The sequence below is a fragment of the Balaenoptera ricei genome, chromosome 1 (genome assembly GCF_028023285.1).
Source record: "Balaenoptera ricei isolate mBalRic1 chromosome 1, mBalRic1.hap2, whole genome shotgun sequence".
Lineage (NCBI taxonomy): Eukaryota > Metazoa > Chordata > Mammalia > Artiodactyla > Balaenopteridae > Balaenoptera > Balaenoptera ricei.
The window spans coordinates 75,010,226-75,035,342 of record NC_082639.1 but is presented as its reverse complement, the minus strand read 5'-3'; the positions used below and the strand labels follow the sequence as shown (position 1 = coordinate 75,035,342).

General features: G+C 38.5%; 1 long non-coding RNA gene across 2 annotated transcripts in view; it reads left to right on the top strand.

The window, feature by feature from the left end:
• Nucleotides 1-22,117, top strand: part of LOC132367336 (uncharacterized) — a 100,193-nt gene extending 78,076 nt beyond the window's left edge. For both annotated transcript variants that reach the window (XR_009503760.1, XR_009503761.1), the window contains exon 3: nt 21,955-22,117. This is a non-coding gene — a long non-coding RNA (uncharacterized LOC132367336). The remainder of the gene's footprint in view (nt 1-21,954) is intronic.
• The last annotated feature ends 3,000 nt before the right edge of the window (nt 22,118-25,117 follow it).

The window sequence follows — 25,117 nt, the reverse complement described above, 5'->3', positions numbered from 1 at the left end:
CAACCTTGCACAGGGATATGATTCTCCCTGCTGGCATGAGATGGACCAAGTGACCTTGTGTGTCCACCTCATCTGCTGTGCTTGTTTCATCTCCAGAACCACCCAATAGATGGCAGGTAGCTGAGCCAGGTAGTGCCCCCTCCCAAACACAGAGGCCCTCCCTGTTCACCAGCCCCTCAAAGCCACCTTCACATTTAACAGGCATTTACAAGGATCTGGCAAGACTACCAGTTTGATAATGCAATTCAGGAGGTGAGTTTGAAATTCTAGACTGGTTTCCTGTTTCGAAGGGCAGCGGGATATGACAGCTGCTGAGGCAGCCCATTTGCCCTTTGGAGAGGAGAAGCGAGAGTGTCTGATCACTAGACGACCTCTTCCTCCTGCCGGCCCAGGTGAGGTGTGGGCAGTCCCCTTCCCTCTCCCGCCGTTACTCAGGTGGCTAGATGTTATGAAAAAGAGAAGGAAAAGCATGTTTTTTGCTTTTTGAAAATTATTATTAAAAGGGGGCACTTTCTGGGGAGGCAGAATCCATTAGCTGAATCCATTTCAGTATCAATGGTTAATCAATTTAGGCAGCTTTAATGCACTTTTATTATGTAACCTTTAAAAGCTGTTCTGGTAAATGTCCATCCCATAAATACTAGCACTACTTTATATGTATGATATCCCTTTTGGAAGGGTGAATCTGAATTATCATCCAGATATTAATTTGCATACAATGCTGTCCAGGCAATGCAAAAATGCTTCCTCATAGTTTGAGCATTGTTCAATACATTTTGAAGTGGGGAAAAACTTTTCAGATATGACTCTACATTTTAAGTCAGTGGATAAGTCAGTCTGGTTGCCTCCCAAAACATAACTTTGAAAATCAATTTTACCGTACTACGAACTGAATAATTGATTTCCGCATTTCATTCTGCAAATTAAACACTGGGTTTTGAATTACTAGAAGAAATAGCACAGTTAGCCAAAAAACCTTTCTTATAAAATGACAGCGTTTTAATTTATTATATGCATTAGCATTTATTCATGCCTAAGATTTCATCAACCAATTTTCTATTTTAAAAAGATGTCTCTGGAAACAGCAGTGGAGAAATGCTGGGTTCCAAAAGCAATGTTGTGAAAGGCAGCAGGGCCAGCATTCTGGGCACACATTGAACTAAATTACAGTCAATAACTACGCGGCTCCAAGTATAAGCCCACATTTTTTTAAGTATCTACCTTATGAACTGACTCTCTTGGAATGTCAGAGTTTAAAAAAGAAAATATTTAATTTTCACCGTTTAAGAGGTGGGCTGTATTTGTTCAAAATTATAGCAACCTCTGATATTATTTTTAAATATTTATTTTGTCACTTTGACAGGCTTCTTATGCACTGCTTTTGAGTTTTAATTTTGTGTACAGTGGTGCATTTCAATAGTTGGCTTCAGATTAAATGAATATTAGTACTTTGTGATGATTTTATTAATTAGTTGTTTTTGAAAACTAGTTTAAGCTGAGCGTTACTCCAAAATAGAAGCTCTAAGAATCAGTACCATCAGATAGATGTTAATTTAAAATCATTTATTCATTTCATTCATTTAAAAAAATTGTACTTAACACATATCAGGACTCAGTTGTCCACAGGCAAGATAGGCATAGCACCTGGCATAGCAATAGTTTTAGGGACCTGTGCAAATGTTTTAATTTCCTTTAAAACCAAAAGAAAAAAATAAACTCTTAGGTCGAAGAAAATATTAAAATATGTGATACTAATATATTCATCTTTATACCAAGGTATAAAATACAATTTGTAATATTTTTATGGAGGAAGAGGTCCATGAAAACTGGAGTTCCTAGGACCCATGAAAATTATAATGTAACCTAGGCCATATTTCACCTATGTTAGATTCTAGAGATAAAAAGATGAGTAAGACACAATTTCTGTTCCCAAAGCATTCACAGTCTAATGAAGAAAATGGACATAAAACAGGTAGTTCATAATGTGGTTTCCTTGAAGTTATTTGAAATAGTAATTATAGCTTGAAGAACATAAGAGTTTTACTACAAAATGTCATTCAATACATAGACTCGGTCTTTTCCTTCTTTTAGTTAAACTTTACAAAAATAGGATTTGCATATATTTTAATGGTACATAGACAGCATTACTACATATTTTTTCCAAACACTACTGATGTTAACATTCAGATCTGTAAGTCAGAACGTTCATATCTTATAAGCACACTTCATCAACAGGACCACAAAGGAAGTGCCAGGTCCTAGGTATTGATGGTTCCATGGGGAAAATGAGAAGAGGTTCGGTTCTCCCTAGCTTAGCAAAGCTTGCTTACTTATGTCCTTCTGAGTTTTATTGAGGCTTCAGACATGGAACAGAATCTTGGCTGTACTTTCTCTCGTCATAAAATTTCTCATTTATATGAGATTCAGCACTCGTTTTTTTCAATTACTGTTTCTAAATGTCATAATTGAGGTAGTCAGAATGTTCTCCTTAACCTAAATCTTCCTTGCTAATATTTGGGCCCACTTCCACGTTTTTTGTTGTCAATTGGAGAATGATTTTTCACCATTTTCAATTTTACTTGCATTATCTTATTACACACATAAGCTTTTTGAATAAGCAAGGCATCATAGGACATTGGAAAGAATACAGGCTCAGACTAACCTGGGTAGGAATCAGAATTATGTCACTCAAGCTGTATGACCTTGGTCAATTCATTTAAACTCATTGCATCTCAGCATCCTCATCTATAAAATGGGGATCATTATGCATGTGTTAGAAAATTGCTGTAGGAATTAGAATAATATATGTTAAGCATTAGGCCAGTATCTGGAATATAGGGGATGCTAAAAAAAATAGCCATGGTTATTATTTGCCATATTTTTCAAATTGAGAAACTGAGACACAGACATATTAAATGACCTTTGCCAGTGTTGTGGGGCTAGGGCACCCAATTATTACTGGAAAATTGCAGCCTTACTTTTGATCAAGCCTTATTGAGAATGAAGTTGTAGAACACAGAGAAAGTACAGAAGCAAAAGGTACAGAAAAAGCACTGACATCAAAGCAACCAGATAATCAATATATATTTATTGAACACATTGTAAGTATAAGATATTCTGTGCACAAGTTGGGCCACTTTGGTTTGCCAATGACTGAATCCTAACTTGCTCAAACGAAAAGGAGAACTTGTTGGCTGGTATAACCCAAACACATGATGTAGGGAACTGGTCCTGGGGGTGTCTGGATTCTGTGGCAGGAACACTTTCACGGCTCACACTCTATTTCTAACCAGGGTGTCTGGTGCTCTTTGTAGATGGCTTTCTCCATGCCATGGGGCACATGGCTCCTATCAACCTTGGTCTCTCATCTCATCCTAGCAGCTCTTCTATCAGCAAAGAAAGATTTTTTTCCTCTTTGGCTCCAGTCTGAAAACAATCCCAAGAATGACTTTCATGGGGCCAACTTAGGTCATATATTCCTTCCCAAACCAATCACAACCAGGAAGATGGGGTAATATGATTGGTCCAATTGAGGGCACATATCTGCCGTTTTCATTAGAATTTTTTTCCTATGGAAAGAGGTGCATTGGGCACACCAAAATAGTAACCTTTATCTTCTATCAGAGGTAATAGAGTAATTAATATTTTAATGGTAGAGTTGGTTCAAAGAGCCAAAAGACTAGAATCTCAGGATGTCTAGCTAAGATACTGCAAGGCTTGAATGGACATGTCCATTCTTTTCAGCCAAGAAAGGAAGCCTATCATACTTTTGTCTCCCAGTATGTTGGCTCATAGAGTTAAAAACTTAAATTTATTTCTTAGTATACATACCTTTTAACGGAGAAAGTTATAAACACTTGGGTACTATCGTAGAAAAAGCAGAACCTCTAAAGAGGGTGATTGAAGGTGACATCGCTGTTGTTTGAAAAACTTCAGGATGTCATGTCCTGTGGGAATGCATTATTCTAACAATTTGCTTAACATTTTTGCTTCCTGTAGAGTGGGCTGTGGGTGGGAACTCAAAGCAGACTTGTAAATTGAATTCATAGTGGATGAGCTTCTCTTGAAGTCTTTGCTGGGTTGTTTAAGACACTGAACTGTTTGTTCTTGGCTCCAGTACTTTCAATGTCCACTCACCATTGTGTTAGTGGGAGGAATATTGTATTGTATAAGAGATCTGTAGAGCTTGTGACTGAGTAGAGTCAGTGTTTTGACTTTTTATGCCAACATCATCATTTCCCCACTTGTTTCACATTTCTCCTGTCAGTTAGGCCCTCAATTCAAGGTTACCTTGATTACTTTCAGGTCTTGAGTGATGAATCTCTCTAAATTATTTTTACCTTGAAAATGTTCTTTCACCAACTCACTTTTTCTTCTTTCTGTTTCAAAATTAGAGGTATCCCTACCCTTTTCCAGCACTAAATTCTTCCGTCTTTCACCTCCTTAGAAAACTAACTCAATCCATTACTTCATCTTCTATTTGTATCTCCAATTATTCCTCTCTGATGCATCTCTCCCCACTTATCTACCTACAAGACTATCTCCTTGAGATATCATCAAAAGGGATAATGTATGTGGAAGTACATGGTTGCCCTAAAGTGGAATATAAATATGATGCAATATCACTGTTATCCTATCTTTCTCCTTTACTCCACAATCATCTAAAAAAAAGTCAATATAAAGTATTTCTTGACTTTAATTTCTTATTATTCAATTCATTATTTAATATCTTAAAATCTGACCTCATTCTCCTAACTTACTGTCCCGGGGTTCATATCACTGCTTGTCTTTCTTCTAGCATGTGACACAGTTGACTAGGCCCTCCTCTTGGTTTCTATAACCTCACTACCTTGGTTTACTTTCTCTCTCTCTGACCACTCATATTTTAACAATCATCTTTTTCCTTCTGTCTCTGAATGTGAGTGGTCTCCATCATTCTGTCCTTGCTTCTTCTCCCTCTGCCTCCTCTCTCTCATTCTCACAAATACTTCTTGAAAGAACTTCCAGATCTCTCTCTTCACATCAATGTCTTTGTTAAATGCCTGCTGATAACTTTAACCTACATATCTCACCAGCCCCCAAATATAATGTATACTAAAATAAACTCTTACCCCATCCTAGGTATCTTCTACCCTATCTCAGCCAACAGTATTACTTTTCTACCCAGTCATTTAGGCTTAAAGCCTTGTGTTTGATCTTTGGTTCCTCTCTCTCCCTTATCCCCGAATCCAATTTAAGCCATATTTTAAGGACACATTGTTCATTCACCTACTTTCACTTTGTCTCTCTTCCTTCAGGCAGTATAGTTCAGACTGCTGGAGTAACACACAGTCTATTATTTTGCTTTCAGTGAGGTTGTCCAGAAGCATTTTGTGGCCATACCTTTTCTCTCTTCCTCATTCTTGATTCTTTCCCATTTCTGACAGAATAACTATTTGAACTTTAATTATAGAGATCACTAAATCTTCTTCTACACAAGTAGCCTTCTCATAACGCCAGTATACACTAATGTGTTTAGAATGGCCTGTCTAATAAGTAACAGTCAAGTGTAAGCTGACTATTGTTTGTAAGTAGTGACATAACAAAAATACATTTCATAGCTATATGTTTTATTAATATAATTTTCATCTTCAAATAAGTATCTTCATATTAGAACAACATTTCTAACATATTTGATTTAGAAAGCTGAGGTTTTGAGGATCTAGTGATGAGCTAATGAATGTATATTGAACATATTGCTTGAGTTTTGATACTTTTCTAGCAATCATCAGAATATAATAATTCCAGCCTATGTGGACCCTCATCAGAAACATCACCTATCAATACCTAACACTTTTTCTGCAGCTCCTATTAACAAAGAATGATTAAAGACAACTTCAGTTTTCCCAGTTCCAACCTTAAAGGTATATGATGTAACAATAGCATACTGGGTAGCTGTAAAAAAAAAGAATGTCTTATGTCTTATATGGAAAGATCTCCGTGTGGACTAAGTTGTTTGTGTCTCCCCAAAGTTCATATATTGGTGCCCTAATCCCCCAGTGTGATGATATTTGGTTATAGGGCCTTTGGGAGGTAATTAGGGTTAGATGAGGTCATGCAAGTGGGGCGCTCATGGTGGGACTGCTGCCCTTATGCCCTTATAATAAGGGACGCCGGTGAGCTTGCTGCCTTTCTCCGCCATGTGAGGACACAGTGAGAAGACAGCTGTCCACAAGCCAGGAAAAGAGCTCTCCACAGAACCTGACCATACTGGCACCCTGGTCTATGATTTCCAGTCTCCAGAACTGTGAGAAAATAAATTTCTGTTATTTAAGCCACCCAGTGTATGGGATTTTGTTATGGGAGCCTGAACTGACTAATACAATCTCCAAGATTTATTTTTAGGTGGGGAGAAAAGGGTGCCAAAATAGTGTACTATTGGGGTTAAAAAAAGAACGGAACATATTCTATACTTGTACTGGCTTGTATATACAATTTAAAAATCCTGGGAAGTAAATGAGAAACTAATAATGTTGGTTACTTGTCTTAAGGGGATAGGAACTTGGCAGATAGAAGACAGGGCTGGAAAAGAGACATTGCTGTACATTGTTTTATACTTTTGATGCTTGAAGTATGTGAATGTGCTACCACTTCAAGAAATTAAATAAATAAAATGTATTTAAAATAATAACAAAAACATTTTCTTTGGAAAAACAAGATTATATTGATATAAGGAAAATATTGTTTGCTTTGAAAGAAGATTGCTGATTAGCAGAATAATTATAGCAGAAGCTGACATTTGATGCAGGCACAATTTGAAAATGAAGGACTTTGAACCATTAATTATATTAAATTGCTTTCCCAGTCAGTTCTTTAATAATCCCTATGACAGTATAGACTGTTCTTATCATCTACTGCCCCTTTCTTGGATCTGCATTTGCTACTGCCAGTAGAGCTTGAAGTACCCCACATGCATGCATTTGATTGAAAGATGATAGCCACAGGTTCTCAAGTCCTCCCTCGGTAATGCCCAGATCGTCTCTGAGCGTAATGCCTCCTCCTTCAACTTCCCTCAGTGGTTGATCCTATATTCAAGGATGCAACTGCTGAGAAAAGGACCTATCATTCATTTGAAAGAGGTCAATCTCTCTTCTGTGGACAAAGATATAACTTTTCTCACAACTGCTTTGGCCAATTAAGCATCCAGTTGTTCTAGAGACATTATATCATACTACCTCAAAGAGTTGTCCTTAAATGTAATTCTGGTCTTTTCATTTCTGTTTACCATCTATAAAAGATTTCTTCTCCATTGGTCATCTAGCCTCCACCTATCTCTCTACACCAATCGACTCATTTTGAGTTGTTTTGCCATGACTCCAAAGTGCTTTTTACCTGTCTCCATGCCTTTGTAAATGCCATTTCCATTGCCTGGGCCACCCTTCTATTTGTTCCTTTTGATGAAGGCCCCCCAAATGGAGATAGTGTTTTTCCTGACATCATCCTGTATTTATTGAACCCCATTGAGATTTTGTATGTACTTGTTCCTTCCTATTAGTTTCAAGAAGTTCAGAAGCCATAGCATATTCATTTTGCATTCCCAATGCTGATATCCAGTAGGCACTTGATGGTTGAATGAATGAGTAAATATACAGTCTGGCTGAAATGTTAAAGACAAAAATATCATAGTACTCTCTAATAAAATCCTATCCAATGCTTAGGAAAAATGCTTCACAGGAGGATTCTAACTCTGCATTGTAAATGTGTTATTCAACCCTGATTGGTTTGTGAGAACTGAATTCTGTCAGGACAATTCTCCATGAGCCTTTTGATTTTTTGGAATGCATTCGGTTTTGTAGATTTTTTTGGTGTGTGGTTTGAAAAGTCTGCTGGACATCCCCAAACTAAGGTATCTCTATAAGGATCTCCTCTGTTTAAGTGCATTTTATTTCTAACATTTTAAAGCATAGATGACAGCTCTCAATCCAGTGGATTTTCATCCTTATCTCCAGAAAACCACATTTCTTATGCTTTGTGGTAAAGTAAGTTACATATGTATAGATACCGCCTTGTGGAAGTGAGCCTTCGACTAGAACCTCAGATCCACGTTTGCTTGCCAGGGAGCAGGAGTGACAGCAGGGTAATCTCTAACACTTTGTAAATTAGATATCTTTCTCATGTGTCTTTCTCAAAGATGCCCTTTTAAAGTGTTAAATTTGCAGAAAACAAATCATTAATATTCCCTAGCTGAAAGAATTCACTTTCCAAACTAAAGGAGCTGATTTTGGAGCTTTTCAGCTGTGTCAATAAGCCACTAGTGAGACAAATTTTAGAATTATGCCCATTATCTTTTGTTAATTCAGTTTACCCTAAACAGAGTAGATAAAAATAAATGCTTGAACTTCCCCATATTAAGACATGTTTGTATAAATATGGCCTCATAATAACTTGTTTCCAGAGTTTATTGACTTTAATTGTCCTACTGATGCTGTGTCCATTGACATATCTGTTAGTATTCATTTTCTATAGTATCTTGAGATCTAATGTATAGCATGATGACTATAGTTAATAACACTGTATTGTATACTAGAAATTTGTGAAGAGAGTAGACTTCAGGTGCCTTCACCACACACACAAAAAAATGCTAAATGTGTTAAGAGGTGGATATGTTAATTAGCTGGACCATAGTAGTCATTTCACTATGTATATGTATATAAAAACATGGTGGTGTATGCCTTTAAAATATACAATTGTTATTTTTTAAAAAAACAAGATTTGCAATAGATTGAATGCAGAAGGAGATAGGAGAATGCAACTATCCTCCCTTTTGCAAAAATGTAAAATAATGCCACTATAATACATGTAATAATGTATATGTTCTTCGTTTCGGAGATTGTTTTTTCATTAAAAAAATTATTTGTGTTCCCCTAAAAAAAAGGCAAAACAAAACATTTTCTATAGTAATAAGCACTGTCACAAGCCTAAGTTCAATATACATTTGAGCATAGTCCTGACACTTTTCTTAATATCAATAGCACGTTTGCTCTTAGCGACATGTGGTTGAAGGCAAAACTTAAATCCAACAGAATTTGCTGGATCTTAGTTCTAATGCCATTTATTGTAAGTTTTGGACATAAAAAGAATAGAAGTTCTGGAATATTTCTCCCAACCAAGAAGTTTAGTTATTTTGCAGTTACCAAATTTGCAAAATCTCTGGATTTGCCCTTCTCCAGGAGAGAATGTCTTAATTAAATAATTAGGCCCTTTTAAAAATCAGTTCCCTGTGGGTTGCTTCTATAATTGCCTCTTCACTCATCAACTAAAAGTCTACCTAGGTTAACTGTCTTGTTTGTTCTCAACATAATGTTTCATCTATTTAATTCATGCAATTATTTATTGTATAGCTTATGTGTTTTCTTTGTTTGTCATCATCATCTGTTCAAAATTGTAAGGTCCCAGAAGATAAGACCCAAGTGTCCTTAATTTATTTTTATGGTGCTTACACAGCATTATTTGATATTAATCAGCTAATAATTTTTCAGTTTGATGATTATGAAGACAGGAGTCTATAGTAGGCTGATAAATGTGCATTTAACATGAAAAAAAACTCACTGAAGCTCTGGTTGTGCTATTCATAGCACACTGCAGCCTGTATCAGTTGCTAAGAAGAGTTTAGTATTATGTGAGAGCAGTGATGAAAATATTCAAAATCACCAATTCCTAATGACTCACAAAGTACATATGTCTCTTAAGTTGCTCACCTGCTTTTACCCTAGGGCCATGTTTCTGCTTTTATGACTCCAGCCAGAGGCTGAAAAGACATACAGGAAGTCAAATCAATCAATTTTCTAAATACTGGTAGTTAGGTTACTCAAAGAGAAGGTGGTAATGATGCAAAATCATTATTTCGAGAGATTATTGTGGAATTTAGATCTTGATGGTCAGCTTGCATTAATAAATCAACATTCATTGACTGCATGGTTTGTAGAACTGTGGAGAAATTCCTTTTTCTGTCAAAAGCTCTGTATGGTTAGTCTGACTGTGGACGATCTTGTATCCACAGGAGAAAATTAAATGGTTTGTCTTGATGGACTAGCAAAGCTTGGAAGAGTAAGCCCTAAAGACAAAGCAGTTTCCTAGAACTGAAGAATTTAACCTTTGTCCTGGTCCTCCCTTCTGTCAGCCTCGTCAGCAGGAAAACTTTCAAGGTTGATTTCAAATGAATCATCCTTGGCATTTTTTCCCCCTAAAACCGCTTCTCTGTCACTTCATGGAAATTGCTACTTGTCCTCAGTGGCATGCAATATTAGCTCAGACATTGCACACATTATACTACAAAGGTTGAAAAAAAACCCCACATTATCTATCTATATGTATATATATATCTATATATATAATAAATAAATAAATAATTTTTTTCTGAACTGTCTATATATCAATAAACTCAGCGGTTTTAGAGTTATGGACTGAAACCACAGCTTTTTGGTCATTTAGCTGCCCATATTCATCCAAGAGTGATTAGGAAATGTTTGGCTTAGAGACAGCCTTTAAAAAAGTACTGAGAAATGCATTTTTGCCAGCTCTATTAATATTACTTCTACTTAGAAGATCTACATATTTTTAAAGCGTATTTTTTGACGCCTTAAAATGTTTGTAGAGTGTGTTTATTTTTTTAAATTTTATTTATTTATTTTTGGCTGCATTGGGTCTTTATTGCTGTGTGCGGGCTTTCTCTAGTTGCGGCGAGCGGGGGCTGCTCTTCGTTGAGGTGTGCGGGCTGTAGGCACGCGGGCTTCAGGAGTTGTGGCACGAGGGCTCAGTAGTTGCGGCACGCGGCTCTAGAGCACAGGCTTAGTAGTTGTGGTGCATGGGCTTAGTTGCTCCGCGGCATATGGGATGTTCCTGGACCAGGGCTCGAACCCGTGTCCCTTGCATTGGCAGGTGGATTCTTAACCACTGTGCCACCAGGGAAGCCCTCACCACATTATTTCTAAAATCCAAAAAAGTCAAGTTTTGAAACACATCTGGCACCAAAGATTTTCGATATTGAATTGTGAACTGTACATTTCCTTATAATACTAAATACATTCACAAAATCAGTGGGGGCAGTATCATATTAAATATTCCGTCACCTATATGGGTGATTAAATGTTCTCATAACACCTTGTGCAAAATAACAACATTTACCATAACATAACATACATTATAGTTTTTAATCGAGTATTATCTGGACCAGACTGACAACTCTTCCACAGAGAAATTGTCTATTGTCTTCTTGTTAAATTGTTTATTTTCTGATTATAACACAGTATATGCTCCTTGAAGAAAATTGGAAAGTACATAGAAGTTTGAAGAAAATAAAAGTCATATATAATCCCATTTCTTAAAGATAACCAAAGTTACTATTATATTTCATTGTCTTTTTTTCCTATGCACATTTAAAAATTAAAACTGGGATCATACTAAAGCATCATTGTCTTTTTTTCCCAATTTTATTGTATAATTGACATACTACACTGTATAAGTTTAAGGTGTATATATTATCAAATGATTACCACAGTAAGTTTAGTTGACATCCATAATGAATGGAAGCAGTATTTTCAAAAGCATTCTTCTGAGTGGCTACAGAGTATCCCACAGGTATGGATATAACATGATTTATTTAACTGCTTCAGTAGGGCTTCCCAGTTGTTCCCGATTTTTTTAATGAACAGAGAAACTGTTTCTTAAGCAGATTATTAACCACAGTGCCTAGCACACTTAGTCACTCAGTAAAAGGTATTGAATTGATTAAAGTTATTTTCATCTAGTAAAATCCTAGCACAAATAGGTTTATTAAGTTTAATTAGATGCTTAGGGAGAATCTGAAAGAATGAACTCCAGCGTGAATACATCTTGGTTGTGGAAAGGAGCATTTTAACCCTAGGCTGGGAGAGACCGCACGGGGACTGGAGCGGCTGACTGACAGCATGAGGGGTGGGAGGGGGAGCGCTGAAGAACCTCTGTGTTGAATTGAGACTATACCACAGTTTGAGGATAGAAGCGTTGAACTCTCCGCATTGGTTACATTCTCCCATTCTCCTGAAGAAGTTAGCTGTTCTGTTATGTGTTCTGTTTTCTCTTTTAATTGCTTGCAGTTGTTCCTCTGAGAGCAGATGTGCTCTTTCAGTGTAATTGAATGTCTGCTTTAGAACAATGTGACAAGGAAATATTATCTTCTTAGATTCCAGTGTGTGTTAAGAAGGACATAGTCATTTCTGGAAATTTCCAAATCAGATCTATGTGAACTCCTCCAGGAAATGTGATTAGGCCAGCTCAACAGGACTCTCTCCCAAGCAGGGCCAAGCCAGTGGGAGCTACAAGCACCGTTTTCGCCCTAAAGGGATGAAAACAAAGCCCATCAAACTGAACTAGCAACATTTAATTGTCTGGTGTTTTGATGACACTCACATGGGCTCCACCTCCAGAATACCTGTTCCCATACCATGTAGAACTAAAACTGCCTGTTTTGATTCGTGGCCAAACCTGTTCTATGTTCAGACTGTGTGAACACTGTCGTAATACTCAATAAGCAATTAGTGGTGCAAACACTGGTCATGGTAATACTAGTGTTCAGTTAATTCGTTTGATTTAATTAAGCATTTAATTTCCATCTGGTTTTTTTTTTTTTATAAAAGGAAAACAAGAGGGAGGAAAAATAATCTCAGGTTATTAACTACTTTAAGCTTTTCAGTTACTACCTCTTGGGCTATAACAAACAATGAATCCTTTAAAAGCAAAACACGAATTAAAGGAAAATAAAAATTACGTTTAAATTTTCAAAGGGCAATGAAATTAGAATTCCTTTTAAAGGGTGTATTATTTTCACCGTATTCCTTAGAATAAATATTATAAAGTAATATAAAATTATATAGAATGTGATATTGTAGACCGATATAAAGTCCTGAGGACTATTCCCCAAAATGTTAACAGTTCATTCTTCATCAGTTGACATTCATCAGTGTTTCCTGACAGTGTCCAGCCTCTTCCACTGATCTGCACCTTACCAGTGATGACCATTTGCGATGAGAATCGGAAACATATTGCAATGAGGCAGATGATATCGTAAAGCTCAAGAAACATTAACGAAGTCACAAAAGGGAGAGTATACCTGAAAGGATAATTTCTAAAGTTAATTAGGATGTCAGAAAGTTCTTGGCAAAAAGCAAATTAGAGTTGAATTCTCTTTCCTTTCTTCTTAAAGTTGCATTGTGACAGAAAATTGAAGCCCATGTACTGGGGTATAAAAACATAAAATATCCTAGACCAGTAACTTATAGATAATCTGTGCAGCATTTTGTACTGATGCATATACTGAGTTGCTGGGATGTTTAAATAAATTCTCTGGAAAATTTAGTAAGTGGCTACGTATGTGGCCTGTATGAACACAAATTACCATTTTCTTCTAGCTTTCGCATAAAAGTTATATATATATACATATATACATATATAATTATTTATATCTAATGAGACTAATGGAGATAGTAGTATGAATCATATGTTGTTTCTAAATTAAATAATCTTTGCATGAGTTAGTCTTGATTTACTTGTAAACTACACTCTTGTCTGTAATACTACCAGACAAGTAGTATTATATTTGTGTCATATTTTCTGCAGATAATGTGTTATATTTTCTGCAGATAATGTTTTCTTAGGGTGATTTTTCATGCTGATTTCTCTGACTCTGGATAACTCTCAGGTAAGACATCACTAGGTCTGTAGGGGATGCTCTTCTAGTTGTAAAAGGCTGAAGGAGAGGCCTGAGGGCAAACTCCCCACCAATGGGGAAGCACACGTGGTGGAGCCTTCTCCTGGTATCATGCTCTCAGCCGGACACTGACCCTCAATTTCCTCACTTTTAAAACAGGGTTAACAATGTCACCCACATTCCAGCTGTAGCACATGGATTTTTTAAAAAATTTCCTCAAACACATTAAGCTCCCTCTCACTTTTTAAAAAATTTTTATTGAGGTATAGTTGATTTACAATGTTGTGTTAGTTTCAGGTGTACAGCAAAGTGAATTTGTTATACATATACATATATCCACTCTTTTTTTTTAGATTCTTTTCCCATATAGACCATTACAGAGTATTGAGTAGAGTTCCCTGTGCTATACAGCAGGTTCTTATTAGTTATTTATTTTATATACAGTAGTGTGTATATATACAGTACTGTGTATATGTCAATCCCAATCTCCCAATTTATCCCTCCCCTGCCAGGCCCTGGTAACCATAAGTTTGTTTTCTACATCTGTAACTCTGCTTCTATTTTGTAAATAAGTTCATTTGTACCCTTTTTTTTAGATTCCACATATAAGTGATATCATATGATATTTGTCTTTCTGTGTCTGACTTACTTCACTCAGTGTGACTATCTCTAGGTCCATCCATGTTGCTGCAAATGGCATTATTTTGTTCTTTTTTATGGCTGAGTAATATTCCATTGTATATATGTACCACATCTTCTTTATCCATTCTTCTGCTGATGGACATTTACGTTGCTTCCCTGTCCTGGCTATTGTAAATAGTGCTACAGTGAACATTGGGATACATGTATCTTTTTGAATTATGGTTTTATCTGGGTATATGCTCAGGAGTGGGATTGCTGGGTCATATGGTAGTACTATTTTTAGTTTTTAAAGGAACCTCCATACTATTCTCTATAGTGGCTATACCAATTTACATTCCCACCAACAGTGTAGGAGGGTTCCCTTTTCTCCACACCCTCTCCAGCATTTATTGTTTGTAGATTTTTTGATGATGGCCATTCTAACCGGTGTGAGGTGATACCTCATTGTAGTTTTGATTTGCGTTTCTCTAATAATTAGTGATGTTGAGCATCTTTTCATGTGCTTTTTGGCCATCCATATGTCTTCTTTGGAGAAATGTCTATTTAGATCTTCCACCCATTTTTCGATTGGGTTATTTGTTTATTTGTTTATTTGTTTTTATATTGAGCTACATGAGCTGTTTGTATATTTTGGAGATTAATCCCTTGTCAGTTGCTTCATTTGCAAATATTTTCCCCCATTCTGTGGGTTGTCTTTTTGTTTTGTTAATGGTTTTCTTTCCTGTGCAAAACTTTTAAGCTTAATTAGATCCCATTTGTTTATTTTTGTTTTTATTTTCATTACTCTAGGAGGTGGATCAAAAAAGATCTTGCTGCGATTTATGTCAGAGTATTCTGCCTATGTTTTCCTCTAAGAGTTTTATAGTGTCTGGCCTTACATTTAGGTCTTTAATCCGTTTTGAGTTTATTTTTGTGTATGGTGTTAGGGAGTATTCTAATTTCATTCTTTTACATGTAACTGTCCGGTTTTCCCAGCACCACTTATTGAAGAGACCGTGTTTTCTCCATTGTATATTCTTGCCTCCTTTGTCACAAATTAGGTGACCATTGGTGCATGGGTTTATCTCTGGACTTTTTATCCTGTTCCATTGATCTGTATTTCTGTTTTTTTGCCAGTACCATACTGTTTTGATTACTGTAGCTTTGTAGTATAGTCTGAAGTCAGAGAGCCTGATTCCTCCAGCTCTGGTTTTTTTCCTCAAGATTGCTTTAGCTATTCATGGTCTTTTGTGTTTCCATACAAATTGTAAAATATTTTGTTCTAATTCTGTGAAAAATGCTATTGGTAATTTGATAGGGATTGCACTGAATCTATAGATTGCTTTGGGTAATATAGTCATTTGCACAATATTGATTCTTCCAATCCAAGAGTCACTCCATCTGTTTGTGTCATCTTTTATTTCTTTCATCAGTAACTTCTAGTTTTCTGAGTACAGTTCTTTTGCCTCCTTAGGTAGGTTTATTTCTAGGTATTTTATTCTTTTCGATGGGATGGTAAATGGGATTGTTTCCTTGATTTCTCTTTCTGATCTTTCGTTGTTAGTGTATAGGAATGCAAGAGATTTCTGTGTATTAATTTTGTATCCTGCATCTTTACCAAATTCATTGATGAGCTCCCTCTCAGTTTTTGTCTTTGCTCATATGCTCCATTAGTTTGGAATGTTCTCTCCAATCTTAACTAATACATACCCAGACTTCAAGTCTCAGCTCAAAAGTCACCTCCTCAGGAAAGCCTCTCTTGATACCCCAGACAGATGGGATTTTTGTTATTATACATGCCCAGGGTACCCAGTCCTTTCCATTTTTAGCACTTAGTTTGTAAGTATTGAATTATATGGTGTTTAATTAATAGCCATCTTCTATACAAGACAGTACTAGTGCCTAGCACTAGTCAGTAAATTGAGCTAGTTGTGTAAATAAATCTATGGTATGGACCCTGATTTTAATTCAGAAAAAGTTAGAAACTTCAGGAAATGGAAGGCAAATTCTCTGAAAAAGTTATAGAAATACTATACTGGAATAATAACAGAACTGGAGAATAAGAACGTGGTTGATTAATGATGGGCATTCCTTCCGTCGAGAAGTGGTGTCGTATTCTTCTCTGAATCTGGTCAGGTCTGTGACTGCTTTGTCCAATACAGGATGGCAGACATGATGCCATACTAGTTCTGTGTGTAGCCCTTAAATGGCCTGGCAGCATCCACTTATCACCACTAGGAAGCCAACAGCTAATTAAGAAGGGAGACTACTTTGAGACCACCATGATGTGAGCAGCCCAAGCCACATGGAGAGGCCCTGGAAGAAGAGATTTATTCCCATGGAGAGAGAGAGGCCAAGGAACAGGGAAGCAGCAGAGATGTGAGTGAGGGAGCCATCTTGGAAGTGTACCCTCCAGTTCCAGCTGCCCCAACAAAGTCCATGAGGATCCGAGATGAACCACCTGGATAAGCCTTTCCCAAATTCCTGATCCACAAATCATCAGCAAAATAGAAAGATTGTTTCCAGCCCCTAAGTTTGGGGGTGGTTTGTTATGTAGCAAAAGATAACTGGAAAGAAGAGTGAGAAAAATGAATTAATGAAGAGGAGGAGCTGAGAAAAGATGATTCAGAGGAGAAAATAGGTGAAGGGTGAAATAAGAAATGTGTAACAACCACCTCAGCAGTAAGTGTTCAGGGAACAGGGATGGTGAGACTATCCATAAAACCGCTAGAGGCTTGCAAACTCCCCATTTATGCATTTACCACATCCAGACTGGGGCAGGGGAGGGGGAGAAGTCTTCTTGGAAGGGGTGGTGCCTTCACTGAGTCTTAAAGAAGGATTAAGAGTTGCTCAAGCAGGGATGGGGTCAAGCACGTTCCAAGTGATCGAATATGATGTGCAGAGGCCCACATAAGAGAAAAATGGGGAAGTGACCAGAATGAGGTTGGGGAGGGGTATCTTGTGGGCCATGATAAGGCATTTGGACTTCATTCTGAGGGTACTGGGAAGCCGCTGGAGGATTTAGGCAAGAGAGTGGCATGGTCAGATTTGCAGTTTAGAAAGACCACTCTGGATAGGAGGGCTGTGCAATAATCCAAGAGACCAATGATTATATTCTGGACTTGGTGGTGGCAGAGTGGCTGGAGAGACATGGATGGATTTGAGCCATTTTAAGGAGACTGATCTGTCAGACTTGATTGATGATTAAATTTGTAGACAAAGGAGAAACTGAAGCTAAGAATAAGCTTCAGTAAACTGGCTTGAGCAACAATCTGTGTGGATGGACAAGAGAATGGAAGGGGAGAAGGAGCAGACTGGACAGATCACGATGAACTCCGTTCTGGGCATGTTGACTTTGGAGTTCCTGTGGGACTAAACAGGGATGTCTCCCCGGCAGTTCTGAAGCTCAGGAGCGACCACAGCACCAGCAGTGATAGTTTGGGCATGGATGGCATTGAGGTGAGGTTTGAAGTCATGGGCCTAGATTAGTCCAACCATAGGAGGGAGCATTTAAAGTTGGAGGAAAGAAGAGTGAAGCTAGAGATCTAGCCTCTGGGAAACACCAACACTTAAAAGCAATGAAACAGAATCAGAGACAGAGAGCTAGAGAAAAGAAGCCAGGAGAGAGCAGTTATCACTGAGCAAAAGAGGAAAGCTGGAAGGAGAATTCCTGGGACATGTGTGATCTAATCCTATGTTAAAACAATTGTGGGTTGATACCAAATGAGCAAATATGACAATTCCCTGGTATTGCAAAACTAACATTTCATTGCTCTTCATAAGAAAATGAAGCAACTTCATTTCATAAGGAAATGAAGGGGGCTTATCAGAACCTCAATCTATTTCATCCCCACAAACATGTATTTGAGTATGGTATAATCATGAAAATACTTTTGGAAAGATAATATTGCAAAAAGCTCTGAGAAACTGAAAAAAGTGATTAAATGGCAGTGTCACACTAATGTCTGCATATCATCATAATACATCACAAACTTGTTATTCAAACTCAATACATTTATGTAGTACTTTGGACGTTTCAGGATACTTTGATGATCTCATTAGCCCCTGATGTGGTTATAATGAACTAGATGACTCTGGCATCAATGGGTTATTACACTGCTAAGAGAAAGTAATAAGCAGCATAAAAAGAAGAATATAGACAGAGTTACAGAAGTTCAGAAAAGGGAAATGTTGCTTGTGTGAGAGAGGGTGAGCTTTGAAGAGCCAAGAGCACTTACTGAGTGCTTACACTGTGCCCTGTTACTGAGGTAGGCACCGTATGTGTTATCTCATTTAAAGGACGTGAGTATGTTGAGTGGTAGAAATGGGCATTTTACACAGAGGTAGATGGCAACTTTGGTATTCATCATAGTGTCTGGCACAAAAGCGCAATAGCTACTAATATTAGTGGTTGTCATTCATTGAGTACTTCCTGGTGCCAGGTGCAACCGTTCATACACGCTGTCACATTTCAGCTTCAATGCAACCCACTTACACATAAACTCAAGTGACTCACACAAGTGAAGTCCCTGGTGAAAAACAAATCACATACTCAGCTAAGAATTTTGAGGAGAACGTTTAATAATCATGGGCTGGCCAAAAAGTTCGTTCGGTTTTAAGTAAAAATAAAAGACATTTTTCATTTTCATGAAGAACTTTATCAAACAATGTATTCACTAACCGAACTAAGTTTTTGGCCAGCCCAATATTTCCTTTAAAAGGAGACTGTTTTTAGAGGTGTGGGCAGAGTAAAGAGAACCAATAAGGGATGTTGAGGCACCCAGAGACTAGGAAAAACAGGAAGTCATTACCACCCTTAGATGGAGATCATTTAAGGAACATCATTAAGCAGTTCAAGCTCAGCTGCAGTAAATTGGCCACTTCTTTCCAGAGCATAGAAGTTAGCAATTCTCACTTTGCTGCTTTCATCGATATTTTTACGTCAAACATTACTTCACGGTTATGTTGGATCCCTTGATCCCTTCTGCAACTACTCTGACCAGCATTCACAGTGCCAGCAAATACTTTGAGAAGCTGGTGAGGGTGGATGGCCCCAAGCACAGCCTCATTATGCATTGAATATCGCCAAATGCTCTTTCTGAAAATGCTGAATTGCCTTTTCTTTGCATTCCTTTTTTCTTTCTTTTTTTTTTTTTTAAATAAATTTATTTATTTTATTTATTTATTTTTGGCTGTGTTGGGTCTTCGTTGCGGTGCGCGGGCTTCTCATTGTGGTGGCTTCTTTTGTTGCGGAGCACGGGCTCTAGGTTCGCGGGCTTCCGTAGTTGTGGCTCGCGGGCTCTAGAGCACAGGCTCAGTAGTTGTGGCGCACGGGCTTAGCTGCTCCGCGGCATGTGCGATCGTCCCAGACCAGGGCTCCAACCCATGTCCCCTGCATTGGCAGGCGGATTCTTAACCACTGTGCCACCAGGGAAGCCCCCTTTTTTCCTTAATATTCATAATATCGTGTGCTTAAAAGAGGACTTTAAAATGTGCTGTTTACTACTTCCATGTAAGGAGTTACATAGGGTTATGAGAAACCAGCCAGGATCTAGAATCGCCAAAAAGAGTGACCACCAGACAGAAGTTATGGTTATAGAAGGGTTGTTGCTAGAACCATGAAAAAGCAGGAAGGGAGTAAGAGGAATAAATATGTTAACCTTCCTTTCCTCTTGCCCTCCCATCTCCTGTAAGTGCCGCCCACTGGCCAAAGCCAACAATAACGGGATCCCAGGTGATACAGTCGATGAAAGTCAGTCCTCTCGGGCTCAGACTAAGACAGAAAATAGTGAAGCATGGGTCTTGGGCACACCAAGATTACACAACTAGAATGCAGGAGGGCCAGGAGTCAAAGTCAGGTTTATTATGCCTTATTCACTGCTTTTATGTATTTCTCTTCCATACATGTTGCAGGTGCTTGGTAAATATTTCTTTAAAGAATGAATTCCCAGGTGACAGCTGAAGAAACCAAGGTTAGGAGGGTATGCATCTTGACTTCAGGAACCAGAATCCTGGAACCATCTCCTAGTTTGTAAAATGCTGCCTGCCCATTTGACCAAACATAACTCACTGCTTCTATGTCAAAGGAAATCTGCAGCAGTTGGTTTCCTCCACAGTAAATCATTTTGTGTCAAACTTAATGATTCTTATCTGGCAGCACTCAGGACTTAGTGTCAGAATGCAGACTTATGGAAAAAAAAAAAAGAAGAATGCAGACTTATGGTATTTACTTGATCTAGTATTTCTAGTACTTGGGATGGATGAGGACACTTGAGCCCTCATTCTCTTTAAGGACTCTAACCCCTACCCTCAAACACCCAACCCCAGTGAAAGCAAATCTTGTATTTGCTAAAAATGGAGTAAGAGAGGAGTAAGGCAGGAATGTCTCTTTTAATCCTGAAATAATTGCTATCTAAAATTGACTTCAAATGCAGGTCCAGAGATATTATCAATGGAAAAGAAAAACTGCCTCTGTATCAGTCAGTGTCTAGCTAGGAGAATATAAACAGCTCTAGGTATTTCAAATAGAGGGAATTTAAACAGGGAATTAGTTACAAAGATCTTGAAATGTGTGGAAGAGAAAAAGGAGCAATTTGACCATAAGTCTCACAGTGTAATTCACAATTACATCCCCAGTACCTGGTATGTAGCAAAGGTTCAAAAATGTGTGCTGAATCTATGATTACACTTGTGAGTGAGATTTGGTCTATCAACCTAGGAAGGCCATGGGTTCTGCTGGAAAGCATTAAGATACCTATATGACTCTGATAATTCAGTGGATGTATGTGGTTTGGCCTTAGGTAGGAAATCATGTTCAAAGCCTTCTGAGCCTGTCAGTGCTACTGTATAGCACAGAGAATTCTATGTTCTGTGATAACCTGTATGAGAAAAGAATCTGAAAAAGAATGAATATAGGTATAACTGAATCACTTTGCTGTATACCTGAAACTAACACAACATTGTAAATCAACTATAATCCAATAAAAGTAAACAAAAACAAAAAAACAAAGCAAACAAAAAGAACCCAAAAGCTAAACCAAAAAACCCTCAAAACCTGTCAATGAATAATATTTAATGAGCAACTACTAGGTGCTAGATACTATCCTAGGCACTTTTCTAAGCACTTTGTATTATTAACTTTAATCTTCCTAATAACCCTATGATAATGGATTCACTGTTTCCAATTTCATAAATTAGGATGAAACGGAGGCAAAGAGCTTTTAAGTAACACCACTAAGATCATACAACAAGAAAATAGCAGAGCCAAGCTTCCACCCAAAGAGTTTGGCTTCAGAAGCTACACTCAGACTCCACACCATATGTCTGTCCACTGCTCAAGTGATGAAAGCTTAGCCTACCTTTCTACCTTTATTTTCCATTTCCCCCATTGTACTCTGGGGCATAAACCAGCTAGCTGTTTCCCCAATCTGTTTCCTCTCCTTTCTGGGCTCATAGAAGACTATTTCCCAGCACTTCCCTTTGGTTACTAAAGCTGTATGTTACTGAGTCCCAGCCAGAGGAAAGTGAGCAGAGGTGATATGTACCACTTCCTGGCCTGGCCCATTAAGCCTCTCACACGTGGTGCTGAATGCTCTGTAACTTTCTTTCAGCTTGAGGAAGGTGAGCATGGTGAACTTGGATGCCATATTTGAAAGTGCTGGAGCCACAAAATGGAAGAAGGCCAGACCCCTGCATGTTACTTGGAGAAGAGTCAGGAACCAATCAAGACGTTCTCTGTTAGCCTTTAAGTGAACAAGAGATGAACTTCCACTATATGTGTTGCGGTCATTTTGTTACAGCATCTAGAATTATCTTAACCAATACATACAGGATTTGAACTGATCTGTTGTTGCTTGAACACGCATTTGGCTTTTGCACATACTTTTCCTTAGAATTCTCATTCTATCCTTCCAATTATTCACATCCTAAAAATTATTCAAGGCCTAAACCAAGTCCAGTCACCTTCAAGCAGCTCTCTTCCACTCCCACTAGCCACTGTGATTTCTTTTTCCCTTAACTTCCTATAGCACTTTGTTGATTGTATCTCACATATGCCCTTAGCATAGCTCTCACTTTGGATGTCTTATTTTCCCAGTAAGCTCTTCAAGGTCAAGGATCATGTTTTAATGCTTCTCGTATGTCTCTGAAGTACATAACATGGTGTTGCGCCTTGAGAATTCTCAATAAATATCTGTAGGGAAAATGAATTTATATATGTATTAGACTTAATAAAGCCCATTTTCCATTTGGGCTTTATTCCATTTCCATTTTCCCAAAAGTGGTCCTTTATCACTCAAGCAGGAAGGCATGTAAGAAGTGATTTACTGGAGTTCGTGTCTTTATTATTCTTTTCACCAATATACACATTCTAACACTTTTGGACAACTGCTTAGAAGAGACAGAAGGCGTGCTTATCAAATTTCAGATGACAAAAAACTAGAGGTAATAAATAATGCACAAGATGACAGAATCAAAATGAGGCAAGTTGGAATGAAGATAACATTTAATAGGGATAACTGCAAAATTAGATTAAAAAAAAAAGTGGCCCAATTTCAGTATGGAAAGATAGGGCTAACACCAATTTATAGGAAAAATCTTTCAGGTTTTAATTGGCTGCTGGGCTGACATGAGCCCAGAGTGGATACACGGGACTTTGTTTATAATTAGGCTCAGGGCACTTGGTGGCAAAGTATTCAGGCTCTAACAAGGCACAGGCATGAATTAAGTTTGCTAGGTGGAGACCAGCTGGAGGTCGATGAAACCTCAATGTTAGGTAATGGGGGGAAAAAGGCCCATACTTTAGCCTGGGCAAGCTCAGCACATGGGGTAACTTTCACCTGTAGCATTGGTGGGAATCCCCCGCTGAGAACACCATCAAGAGATTTCTGGACACTAATTTGGTGCCAATTTAGTATCAGCATGGGTTCCCTGAGAGTTTTGCCTCAGAAGTAGAACCCAGTAGGTCTCAAAGGTTTGTTATTTTACTTTTGGTCCCACTCCCCAGTGCCAGGGTCAGAGCTGTCCTTCACTTAAGACCCCTCACTTTCAAAGCTGAGAAATGCCGTGTCATCTGGGTAAATTCAAGTCACCCTTGAGAGAGGGGAGCGAAGGCAGATCACATCTCCTCTGTTGCTCAGTTGGGACAACTGTTCCAGGATCCTTAGCTAGATCTCTCCTAGAAACCTACATTTCCTAAAAACTGGTATCAGGGTTCTGACAAAAAGGCTGTGGCCTTGACCTTGGCACTGGACCACCAAAAAAGCCAATACAATTTTAGGCAGTGTTAATAGAAGCCTAGTACCTGGAATAAGGGTCCTGCTGTAGTCTGTGTGGGTCAGACCACAGGAAGAATTGTTTCTATTCCAGATACCATGATTTAAAAGGGATACAGGCAAACCACTGTGTATCAAAAGGAAGATGACCAGAATGTTGAAGGGATTTAGAAACCAATCACTAGTTACTTTTTGGTGGTTCAGGATCAAGGCTTGGAGTGGGTCAGGATGGCGGGTGGGATGCGGTGTCAGGTAGCATAGATAGCAGAACTGTCTTCAGATATGTGAATGCTGTCTTGTGAAAGAATACTAGCATGTTAGGTAATGCCAGAAGGCAGAACTGGGACCAGTGGGATTTAAGCCCACAATGAAGACTTTTTAACTGTGATAACTCTTCAAAAGTGGAATACACTTTGCAAGTAAGTGAGGTTTAGAATGTTCAAGTAAAGGTCTGGTCACTGTCATAGATGTTTTAGCTGGAATTCCAGAACATTGAGTGGGAATTTAGATGAGAGGGTTTCTAAGGTCCTGTTCAAATCTAATGTTCTATGATCTAATCAATCTTAAAATTAGAAATATGCTACAGAATGTGAGGAAAGAAGATTATTACCTGAGATTATTTTGGAGTTACTACCTGAAGTGGATCTTCCCCTCATAAAGAGCAGAACCCATGGATTATGTAATCTGCAATGCGTGAGAGGGGAAAAATAGAAGCTTAGTACCATTAAGAAGGGAAAGGAACTCCCTGAGGGGCATGAAAAAAGAAACGTTCAACAAATATCTTGGGAATTCCACGGAGTCTGTACAGGCCTGAGGGAAAGGCAAGGGAGGAGTTTGGAAACCCTCTTTCTCAGTGCCAAAAGCGTTCTGACGCTCCACGTCTGAAACTGCTCAAGGTGAGCGCACGTCTATCGTGGAGGAAAGCACACTTGGTCTTTGCCTCCCTACCTCTGCGGGCCCTGTAGGCAAACAGAATCACATTCTTCGTAAGAACGGATTGTCCTTGAAATACTGTGAGTTTCCATGTGTCTATGTCTCTCTATATATGTGTCTCTTGGGCTCCTCCTCTTTCTTTCAGACAGGAAGAAATAACATTCTTTTAATAATCTAGAATCTCACGTGGGGTGAGGGGTCATCTGCAGAGAAAGTCAAGGTAAGGTGGACTTGGGTGCGAAGACAGATTCTCACGCTAGGAACTGGGGGTGGAGGTGGGGCGTGGTACCGCGTGCTGGGCAACCTGGGAGCAGGAGAGTAGGGAGAGAGGTCAAAGTATCTATCCACAAAGGAATCCCATCCTTTGCTTCCCGACCACCAAGAAGACCCCACAGTCGCTCTGTCCAGAACATAGCCCGCTCTCTAAATGCGCCTTGGGTCGACGTGAGGTGTGCACCTGCGGCGGAACCCAGGTAACGTCAAGTCCGGGTACGGCGCCTTTTGGCCGAGGTCCCCTCACCGGCGCGCACCTCTTGCGCTGCCGGCTTCCTCGGCCGCTGCCTCCGGC